Source organism: Arachis ipaensis, chromosome B5 (assembly GCF_059453495.1).
Source record: "Arachis ipaensis isolate K30076 ecotype BB chromosome B5, ASM5945349v1, whole genome shotgun sequence".
In the NCBI taxonomy this organism is placed as follows: domain Eukaryota; kingdom Viridiplantae; phylum Streptophyta; class Magnoliopsida; order Fabales; family Fabaceae; genus Arachis; species Arachis ipaensis.
In genome coordinates, this window is record NC_142440.1 from 104,956,905 (window position 1) to 104,968,194 (window position 11,290).

An 11,290-nucleotide genomic window follows, 5' to 3' on the forward strand; every position below is an offset into this window, starting at 1 on the left:
GTGAGTCATAGCTCTGAATTCAATTACAAAGATATGAAAACTAGCCAAATGAAAAGATCCAAAGTTCTCTCTATGTCTAAACTTCCCCCTCAGGGGCTGGATTCCCCCTCAATCCCCCCCGTCTCTCAAATGCAGAAACTAAGGCCTTTAAATAGGCTCCCTAAATTACAAAATGAAAATGAAATTCAAAGCAAATTACAATCAAATGAAAATAAACTATTCTAGATGATTCTTGTGGCCTTGATTTGGTGTTGTTGATGGGCCTTGCTTGCTCGAAGGGTAGAGTGACATAATTGATCCAAAAAGGATAATGATCCATTAAACTACACTCAAACGTTGCACCCCCCTTTCTTGAGTCGTCACTTTGTTCTCTTGTTAACCTTGCCAATTTGATGCCAAATATAGACTATTATACCTCGTTGGAAAGCTATGGATGTCAGCTTTCTAACGCAACTGGAAGCACCTCAATTGGATCTCTATAGCTCAAGTTATGCTTGATTGAAGGTGACAAGGTTGCTGGTTGGTTTGACAGCGTTTAAGCCAACGTTTAAGTCACTTAAACGTGCTCGAAAATGCCAATTTTGGGAGCTCAGTTGCATTGTCTACCCCATACTTCTATATATCGTTGGAAAGCTCTGGATGTCTACTTTCCAATGCAACTGGAAGCGCATCATTTGGAGTTCTACAACTCGAGTTATACTCCATGGAAGGTGAAGAGGTCAGCTGGCCTGATTGCATGTTGGTACTATGCTCTTCTATGCACATTACGGGGCTGTTTTCTCCCTCCATTTTTAGTATCCACCATGCATGCCATATATTCTTGGAAAGCTCTAGATGTCTTCTTTCCAATGCATTTTGAATCACCTCATTTGGAGTTTTGTAGCTCAAGTTATTTATGTTTGAAGAAGGCATGGTCAAGCTGTTCCATATAACACGTTTAAGCTCCAGTTTAAGCTTAAACTGGAGCTTAAACGCTGGCACTCCCTGGAGGCACAAGCTCGAGCACGTTTAAGCTTCAGTTTAAGGTTAAACTGAAGCTTAAACGTGGAAATGAGAAAGCAACCCTGGAGGAGAAAAATAGTCGAACACGTTTAAGCTCCAGTTTAAGGTCAAACTGGAGCTTAAACGTGGAATGCTCCTGGTGCCTTTCTTACTTCTGGCGTTTAACCTCCAGTTTAAGGTTAAACTGGAGGTTAAACTTGGAAATGCTTCCCTGGTGAGATTCTCACTTCTGGCGTTTAACCTCCAGTTTAAGGTTAAACTGGAGGTTAAACTTCAATTCCAACATTATATGGCTTGGTAGTTTAAGTTCCAGTTTAAGCTTAAACTGGAACTTAAACTCCACATGTGATATTCAAGCTTCCTTTATTGATTTTGTTGCTTCCTTGCCTAGCCTCTTCTTCCCTGAAATCATCCAAACAATTGCATCAAAGTCTTGCAAAATTTCATGAGAAATCTTCCATTCATAGCATTCAAGTAATATAACTAAAAACTCATGGAATTTGCATCAAAATCTTCATGTTGAATGATTTAAGACAAGCATGACTATTTGGCCCAAATGATTACTTAAGGCTCAAGAAAATGCATAAAACAACTAAAAATAAAAGAAAAAAGGCTAGTTGTTTTATGCTTAAACTGCAACTTAAACGCCACCAATCCCCTTCTTCCATTCCTATAATCAGTTGTTTTTTTTTTTTTTTTTTTTTTTTTTTTTGCTACTTGATTTTGAATTTTTCATGCTTAACCTTTCTGCACACCATGTACATGTGACATTGCCTTCAAGCTTTATAAATCTTTTGAGTTGCATGTTTTAGCCACCATGCATTCATCATCCATTGTTAGGAAATTGTACATTATCAATGCATTTTTTTTGTTAGGTGATGCTTGTTTAGGATTAACCCTTATTCACATCACCTATTTCATGCATTGAGATTTGTGGAATTGTGAAATTGGATCGAAAGCTTACCTAGTGACATATTTTTGAGCTCTTCAAGCTTTGTAGACCATGCTTGCTATGTGATTGATCTTAACTCTTATATTTCTTTTCCTAAGTTCCATAGCACCCATGTGTTCTACCCCTATGTCACTTAGGTGTTGCAAACAAATTTCAATATGTGTCATTGTTGATGTGTGAGCTCTATGTTTCATTTAGTCCACTAAGTTTCCTTGCACATCAATCAATATACATGCATTATCCAATTTCACAATTGCTTGATTGTTGCTTGAATGCTTTCATGCTTTTTCACTACTTGTTTGGTTGCCTTAACCTACAAGTTCTCTTCGAAGTATCTCAAGCACACTAGAATGAGTGAAATATATGCTTTCTTTTGTGTAATTGTGACTTAACTTTTTATGCTAGTGTGTGTGTGTTATAAACTGTGCGCAATCTTAGAACCCACATACCCATTTTTTATCAATGTCACATAAATTCACTCATTTCATTCTAGTGGTTTTTACCTCATTCCAATGATCTATGCTTCCTTGATTTTGCATTTACTTGTCTTACTATCCTGTTTTCTATTGTTTAGGGTGATTTATCATAAGCAAAAATGGAAGCGAGAGAAAGAACACACAGCAATCGGTTGATCCACCAGTTGAAGGTGGCAATTCAGAAAGTCGCCGTACCCCCTTGCTCATCTTTGAGTGCACCGAGGACGGTGCAAACTTTTAAGTGTGGGGAGGTCGTCCGACCAGTCGGCATTTTCGGGTGACAAATTTCTAATCCAAACACTTTTGCATCTCATTTTATGTCTTTTAGGATTTTTATTTCATTTTCTTATTTCTTATTTTGCATTTTCTTATTTTTGCTAAATTTCTTATTTTACATAATAAGCTTAGTCAAAATAACGAAATTTTTCAAGGAATTTATCTATAGGGCACCCCAATTGATTGAAAAAAATCGAGAACTTGCTTGAATTATACACATTGTGGATCATGTTTTTGAGCTAAGAACACAAGCATGTGAGATTTGAGCCTAATTGTGTGGTTACATTATATAACCACTTATTTTCATTCTTGTGTGCATTATTCTCCTTCTATGATTGTAATCTTTGATTTGTTTGATTCTTTATGTCCATTATTTTATGTATGAATGCACTTATATGATTGAGGTCATTATTTCAAATAGCTCACTTACCCAAATAGCCTACATTTTATCTCCCATTGTTAGCCAACTTTGAGCCTATGCTAAACCCATTTGTTCTTAATTTTAGCACATTACAAGCCTTAAAGCGAAAAATAATAAATGTCTCTTGTTTTGATCTTTGATTAGATTAGGCTAGTGAGAGTGTTTATCATTTGATTTGGGGAGAGTTGGGAACATTGGGTAGAGATAAGAGTGTATTTTGTGGTTTTGTTGAAAATCATGGGAATTGGGTACATACTCATGTATTAATTATCTTTAAACCATATGCATTGATACTTTTGTGTATATTTTAATTTGAAAAAAATGAGAAAAATAAAAAGAAAAAATATATATATAAAAAGAAAAAAAATAATAGAAAAGAAAAAGAAAGAAAAAGAAAAGCAATAAAAAGGGGACAAAATGCCCCAAAGTAACGTTCAATAAAAAAAATTAATGCATATGGGTTGTGATAAAAAAGAGAATGCATGAGTGTGTGAAAAAGTGAAGAATGGGTAGTTAGGTTAGCTTTGAATTGTATAGGTTGTTATATAGGTTAGGTGGGAAGTTTAAGTTAATAAAAGATTCAAATTCTAGTCCACTTAACCATATACAATCCTACCTTGACCCTAGCCCCATTACAACCTATGGGAAAGACCTCATGATATTGGTATGCATGCATGAAATAATTGTTGATTGTTAGATGAAAAACAAATCCTGGGAAGAATGATTAGGGGAGAATTGAGTGAATCAACCCCATACATTTGAGTGACTAGAGCGGATACACATCCGGTGAGGGTTCGATCGCTCAATTACAGGCTTCCACCCATGATTATCTAATTTCTTGCAAGTTTGTACATTCTTTTCAATAACTCAATTCAATTGTGGGTTTGCTTTGATTGCTATTGCTTTAGCCCTTGTGTTCATATATGCTTTCTTGAGAATTGATTTATTTTGACCAAGCACTTGCATTCATTTAGATAGATTGCATGTAGATAGGTTGCATTTAGGTAGTTTGCATTGAATAAATGCTGATACGCTTTGTTTCTTTCTTGAGTTTAGCATGAGGACATGCTTAGTTTAAGTGTGTGGAGGTTTGATAAACCCCAATTTTGTGGTTTATCTTGTACTTAATTTGGGGGAGTTTATCAAGTTTTCTCACATTTATTCAATGAAATAGCATGGTTTTGTAATTCTCCCTTAATTTGTGCTTAAGTGTAAAAACATGCTCTTTAGGCCCTTAAATTGGTGATTTTAATTCACCTTAATTCCATTCAATGCCTTGATGTGTTTGTTGAGTGATTTCAGGTTCATAAGGCAAGTATTTGATGGAAGAAGTGAAGAGAAAAGCATGCAAAATGGAGAATTCATGAAGAAATGAGCATTTGGAGAATTGAGGGCCACGCGCACGCGTCATCCACACGTACGCGTGAGTTGAACATTTGCAAGCCACGCGCACGCGTCACCCACGCGCACGCGTCATGCTCGGCACGTGACTCACTTAAAGTGAATTCGCTGGGGGCGATTTCTGAGCTTCCCAGGCCCAAATCCAACTCGTTTTTGAGGGTATTTCATGCAGAATTGAAGATTGAGCAAACGGGGAGCAATTAGTTGTAGCTTAGCATCATGTAGTTTAGTTTCTACAGAGAGAAGTTCCCTCTTCTCTCTAGAATTAGGGTTCCTAGGGTACTTTGCATCTTAGATCTAGAATTCAATTCTTGTTTTCCTTTGGTTTTCCTTGTAATTTCTTGTTCCTACATCTTAATTCTCTTAGTTGGTAGTGTTAATTTTCCTTTTATGTCACCTTTATGTTTATGAATGCTCATGTTGGATTTAGTTTTTTTTTAATGCAATTGATGTTTCTTTTATGTTCTATGGTTAACTTCTTTGTTTATTGTTGATTCCTTGCATTGGATAGTTGTTAGATTTTATATTTCTTGCAATTTATTGTGCTTTCTTTTTATGCCTTCCAAGTGTTTGACAAAATGCTTGGAAGGATGTTAGAGTAGATTTTGGAGCATTCTTGGCTTGGAAAGAGAAATTGGGCAATCTTGAGTCATTAATACCCAATTTATATTGGTGATCTAGAGTTGTTAGTTAATATTATTTTCATTGACTCTAATCTCTTGCTAATTCAATTAGTGAGTTGATTAGGATTTTTGGATTGAGATTAACTAGTCTTATTTGACTTTCTCTCATGGAAGATAACTTTACACCTTCTTCCATGTTGGAGATGATGAAATAAGATAAATTCTTGTTATGTTATGATTAGTGACTAGGATAGAAAGTTTATATTCTCAATCCTTGCCATGAATGTCTCTCTTTTATTAATTGCTTTCTTTAGTTGCATTCTTTATTTTCTTGCCATTTTTTTTCTTGCCCCTTTTACAAATCAAACCCCTGTATTCCTTCATAGCCAATAATCATTCACTTCATTGAAATTCCTTGTGAGACGACCTGAGGTTTAAATACTTTGGTTAATTTTTATTGGGGTTTGTACTTGTGACAACCAAATTTTGATTGAGGATTGTTTGTTGGTTTAGAAACTATACTTGTAACGATATTTCAATTGAGAAATTCTATACCAACAATATAAATTCCATTCGATCAGCCATCAACAAGCTCTAAACACAAAGGTATTAAGAAGAAAGTACCTAAAGGCTGGAAGGACAAGAAAGTCCCAACTGAAGGCCTCTCACCTAGTATGAGAGTTATCTTCACTAAGAAACCAGTCTTATCACATACAGTGAGTTGTATCTTGTCTCTAGAGCATGTGAAGCTCATTCATGAGAAGAAAGGGAGAAAGTTCACTGTAAGGGGCGAAAATCTGAGCCCATACTCACTTCCGAAAGGAGCTAACCATCAAGCTAATGACGTTAAGGAAGCGCTTGTTGGGAGGCAACCCAACCTTAATTAATTATTTATTTCTATTTTTTTTCTATTTTATTTTTCTTTAAGTTATTTTTAGGGTCATGATCATATGCAGCAGGCAGAACAGAGACAGAAATATTTAGCAGTGAAAACAGAACACTCTGGATGGAGTGTTATTAAAAGTTGAACGCCAGCCAGGGAGCTCTGGCTAACGCTCCATATGGGCAGCATTGCTGGCGTTGAACGCCAGCCAGGGAGCAAACCCTGGGCGTTCAAATGCCAATGTAGAGGGTAGGGAATCTGAATTCCCTAGTCTCTTAGGACCAGTGGGTCCCACAGCATCTTCTCCTACCCCACTTACTTGCACACTTCCCTATAAACCCTAGCCTAATCACACCCATATCACTTCCCCAAAACCATCATAACTCCCACCAACCTCCACCCAATTCAAATTCAAATTTCCCACCCAAAACCCACCCTATGGCCGAACCCTAACCTATCCCCCCTCCTATAAATACCCCTCTTCATAACCCTTCACACACACACCTCTCATACACTCATAAACCCCAGTTGGTCGAGCCCTCTATGTCCCTCTATCTCCTTTCATTTTCTTCTTCTTCTACTCCATTCTTCTCTTTTTCTTTATTTTTGCTCGAGGACGATCAAAGTTTTAAGTTTGGTGTTAGAAAAGCCTAGTTTTTTTTTCTTTCCATTCCCATTCATGGCACCTAAGGTTGGAGAACCCTCTAGAAAGAGGAAAGGAAAGGCAGTAGCCACCACCTCTGAATCTTGAGAGATGGAGAGATTCATCACCAAAGCACATCAAGACCACTTCTATGAAGTAGTGGCAGAGAAGAAAGTAATCCCTGAGGTCCCTTTCAGCCTCAAGAAGAATGAGTATCCAGAAATCCGAAGAGAGATCCGGAGAAGAGGTTGGGAAGTCCTAACCAATCCCATTCAAAATGTTAGGATTCTAATGGTGCAAGAGTTATATGCTAATGCATAGGTTACTAAAAACCATGATATTAGTGTGAACCCAAATCCAAGGAATTGGATCACCATGGTCCAAGGGAGAATCTTAGATTTCATCTTGGAAAGTGTGAGGTTGGTGTTCAACTTACCTCTAATGTAAGGAGATCCTCATCCTTACACTAGAAGAGTTAACTTTGATCAGAGGCTGGATCAAGTGCTCTCAGATACATGTGTGGAAGGAGAACAGTGGAAAAAGGGGTTCCCAAGGCAAGCCCATTCAACTAAAAAGGCTTGACCGCAAGCCCATGGCTAGAGGATGGTTGGAATTCATCCATATTTTGTCTTCTCCACTAGCAACCGGTCAGAAGTAACTGTTGATAGAGCCATCTTGATCCATTGCATCATGATTGGAAGTGAGGTGGAAGTACATGAGGTGATTCCTCAAGAATTATACAAGATAGCTGAGAAGCCTTCCACCAATGCAAGGTTGGCATTCCCAAACTTCATCTGTCATCTATGCAATTCAACTAGAATTATCATAAAAGGAGATATCTCCATTGGGGAGGACAAGCCCATCACTAAGAAGAGGATGGAGCAAACTAGAGAGAATGCACAAGGGCTTGTGCAGCCGCCTCAGCATGAGATCCCTGAGATGCCTCAAGGGATGTATTTTCCTCCTCAAAGCTATTGGGTTCAATTGCAGACTTCTCTTAGAGAACTAAGCACTAACATGGAGCAATTGAGGGTGCAGCATCAAGAGCATTCCACCACCCTCAATAAAATAAGAGAAGATCAAAGAGCCATAAGGGACGAACAAAGGGCTATGAGGGAAGAACAACAGAGGCAAAGGAGTGACATTGAAGAGATCAAGCACCACATTAGATCCTTAAGGAGGAGTACTAGCCGCCACCATTAAAGGTGGATTCATTCTCTTTATCTCCTTTCCTGTTATTTATTTCTATTTTCTGTTACATTGTGTTATCTGTTCTCTTATTCTTGTTTCATGATCATTTGCATTTGTGTCTTAAGGCTATAAAATATTCCATATATCTCTCACCTTGCTTAAAAAGGAAAATTTTATTTAAAAAGAATTGAGAGATACATGAATTTCAAGTTTAAAATAAGAATAGCTCAATTATTTTGATGTGGTGGCATTACTTTTGTTTTCTGAATGTATGAATAAATAGTGCATATTTGAAGTTAAAATTTTAGAATGTTGGCTCTTGAAAGAATGATGGTAAAAGTGAAGTATTGTTGGTAATCTGAAAAATCTAAATCAATTGATTCTTGAAGCAAGAAAAAGCAGCAAAAAGAAAAATAAAAAGCTTGCATGCGAAAAAAAAAAAGTGGCGAAAAAATAAATAGAAAAAAAAAAAGAGAAAAAGCAAGCAGAAAAAGCTAGTAGCTCTTTAAACCAAAAGGCAAGAGCAAAAAGCCAATAACCCTTTAAACCAAAAGGAAAGGGTAAAAGGATCCAAGGCTTTGAGCATCAGGGGATAGGAGGGCCTAAAGGAATAAAATCCTGGCCTAAGCGGCTCAACCAAGTTGTCCCTATCCATGTGCTTGTGGCGTGAAGGTGTCAAGTGAAAAGCTTGAAACTGAGTGGTTAAAGTCGTGATCCAAAGCAAAAAGAGTGTGCTTAAGAACTATGGACACCTCTATCTGGGGATTCTAGCAAAGCTGAATCACAATCTAAAAAGGCCCAGTTAAAGTGTCTGTGGCATTTATGTATCTAGTAGTAATACTGGAAAACAAAGTGCTTAGGGTCACGACCAAGACTCTGAAAGCTGTGTTCAAGAATAAAAAAGAACTAAACTAGGAGAATCCATAATATCATCTGGTCTCTAAGTTCCTAAAGTTGCCAACAATTCTGAGTTGCAATGGATAGTGAGATGTCAAAACTATTCAGAAGCAAAAAGCTACTATGTCCCGCTCATCTAATTGTGACTGAGCTTCATTGGAAACTTAGAGATTTATTATATCTTAATTTTCTTTTCTATTCTACTATATTTTTAGTTGCTTGGGGACAAGTAACAGTTTAAGTTGTATTGTGATGAGCGGATATTTTATACGATTTTTGGCATCATTTTCATATAGTTTTTAGCATGTTTTGTTTAGTTCTTATTAAGTTTTTATAGATTTTAGTGTTAAATTCACATTTTTATTCTACTTTGAGTTTGTGTATTTTTGTGCACTTTCAGGTAATTTCTGAGTGAAATTGAGGAGCTGGAGCAAAAGTCTGATACAGAGACAGAGAAAGCACTGCAGATGCTGTCCAGATCTGACCTCCTTTCATTCGGAAGAGCTTTTATGGAGCTAAAAAAGTCCAAATGGAGCGTTCTCAATGGCTATGGAAATATGACTTCCAGAGCTTTCCAGAAATATATAATAGTCCATACTTTGCTTCAGATTAGAAGGCCCAAAACTGGTGTCCAACGCCAGCCTCTTGCCCCCTTTCAGGCATCCAGCGCCCAAGGAGTAGAGACCAGCGTCCAAATGTCTAAAGAGGACCTCCTAGCCAGCGTTCAATGTCCTAGAGGCCTCCTAGCATGTGGATCTCATCAAAGGTCAGCCCAAACAGTCACCAAGTGGGTCCCAGAAGTGGATTTTAGCACTAAAAACATTGTTTTATCCTTACTAGTCATTTGTTTATTATTTAAGGGATTAGATTTATGTTATTTAAAACCTTTTTACAGACTTTACACCATTATTTCATTTACCACCATTATATTTCCTTTCAGTATGAGTTTCTAAACCTCCTAGGTTGAGGGGAGGAGCTCTGTTGAGTCCTTTGAATTAATAAAAGTATTACTGTTCTTCTTCGATCTGTGTTTGATTTAATTCTAAGATGTATACTTGTTCTTCAACATGGTGAATAGGGTGATCATTGAAAATTAGCTCTGTTCATCATACTAGGACCGCGTGCCTAACAACCACCTGTGTATACTTGGGTTTGTGTGAATACGTGACTGGAAAGCGTGAACCGCCAGCTTGATTATACATCTCTCAGATGGTTAATCCACGGCTTCATTGGGAACTTCTCAAGACACCATTTAAGCCGATTTCTGGGGAGATTAGGGTCTCTGTGGTAGAGGCTAAAACCCAAAAGAGCAGCAATCTCTGATCTGGAAGATTCGACCTTGTCTGTGGCATTCTAAGTAGGATCGCCAGGAGAATGAACTGTTAGAGCTTCACCCTCGTTCAGATTGGATGACCACGGCCAATGGCGTTTGATCTGAACAGAGGATATTGATCACCACGGCCCATGGCATTGATCAAATATAGCCTGCCATAGAAGGAATCATTCACAAGCAAAGAAGATAGTAATACCAGAGTTAATTCAGAAAGACAAAGCAACTCTAATCCTTAACCATATTCCTATTACTGATTCCCTTCTAATATACAAAGTATTTTATTTTATTCCTTTCATGTCAACTTAGTTTAGATCTCAAAAATACAAATTAAGAACAGCTTTTCTGATTTTGCCTGACTAAGACCTGCAAGGTAACCATAGCTTGCTTCAAACCACAATCCTCGTGGGATCGACCCTGACTCACTCAGGTATTACTTGGACGATCCAGTGCACTTGCTGGTACAACTGTACGAAGGTGTGGGGATTCGTGCACCATCTCTTCAGGTGTCTTTCTATGTAATGATCCTCCTGCTGATGAGTCAATCATGGTTTTGGAGGCTTGAGAAACTCTATCACAGAAATGTGAATTTGCAGCCACTTAGAAAATGCCTGATGAGGGCACTTTCTCAGCATTTCCTTATATCTTTTTTAGGCTTCATAGAGTGATTTACCATCTTTCTAGAAGAAATAATTTATATCATTTCGTAAATGGGCCAACTTATATGGCAAAAAGTATTTAGTTAAAAATTTGCTACCTAAATCATCCCACGTTGTTATGCTACCCAGAGGTTGAGCTTGGAGCCACTGTTTGGCTCTATCCTTCAATGAGAAAGTAAATAGCCATAACCAGATGGATTATGGGCTAACTTTATTATTCAGTGTTGTATAGTTGCAGAAAACTAGCTATGTGGACATTCAGATCTTTTTGAGGGCTACCACCAAATTGGTTTTGCTACACCAATTGGATGAGTGATGCGTGAGCATCTTTCCTATCTTTTTCTAGTGAATTTGCATTCGAATCTGTTACGTTTAATCAAGATTTAAGTAATTTTGAGCCACTATGAATGCTACTTTGATTCGTGTGCAATTTGGTTTATTTCAGATAGCATTCGGATGAATTTGACACGGTTTATGTAAAAGAAAGGGGAGAAAGTGGATGATGCTGTCAACCCTGACCTCTTTGTACTCCGACC

At 37.5% G+C, this 11,290-nt stretch overlaps 1 non-coding gene across 1 annotated transcript; it reads left to right on the top strand.

Moving 5' to 3' along the window:
• The first annotated feature begins 10,701 nt into the window (after positions 1-10,701).
• On the top strand, positions 10,702-10,807 carry LOC148565245 (small nucleolar RNA R71). The gene has a single exon (XR_015884402.1). It is a non-coding gene; the product is annotated as a small nucleolar RNA R71 (small nucleolar RNA).
• Positions 10,808-11,290: the final 483 nt, after the last annotated feature.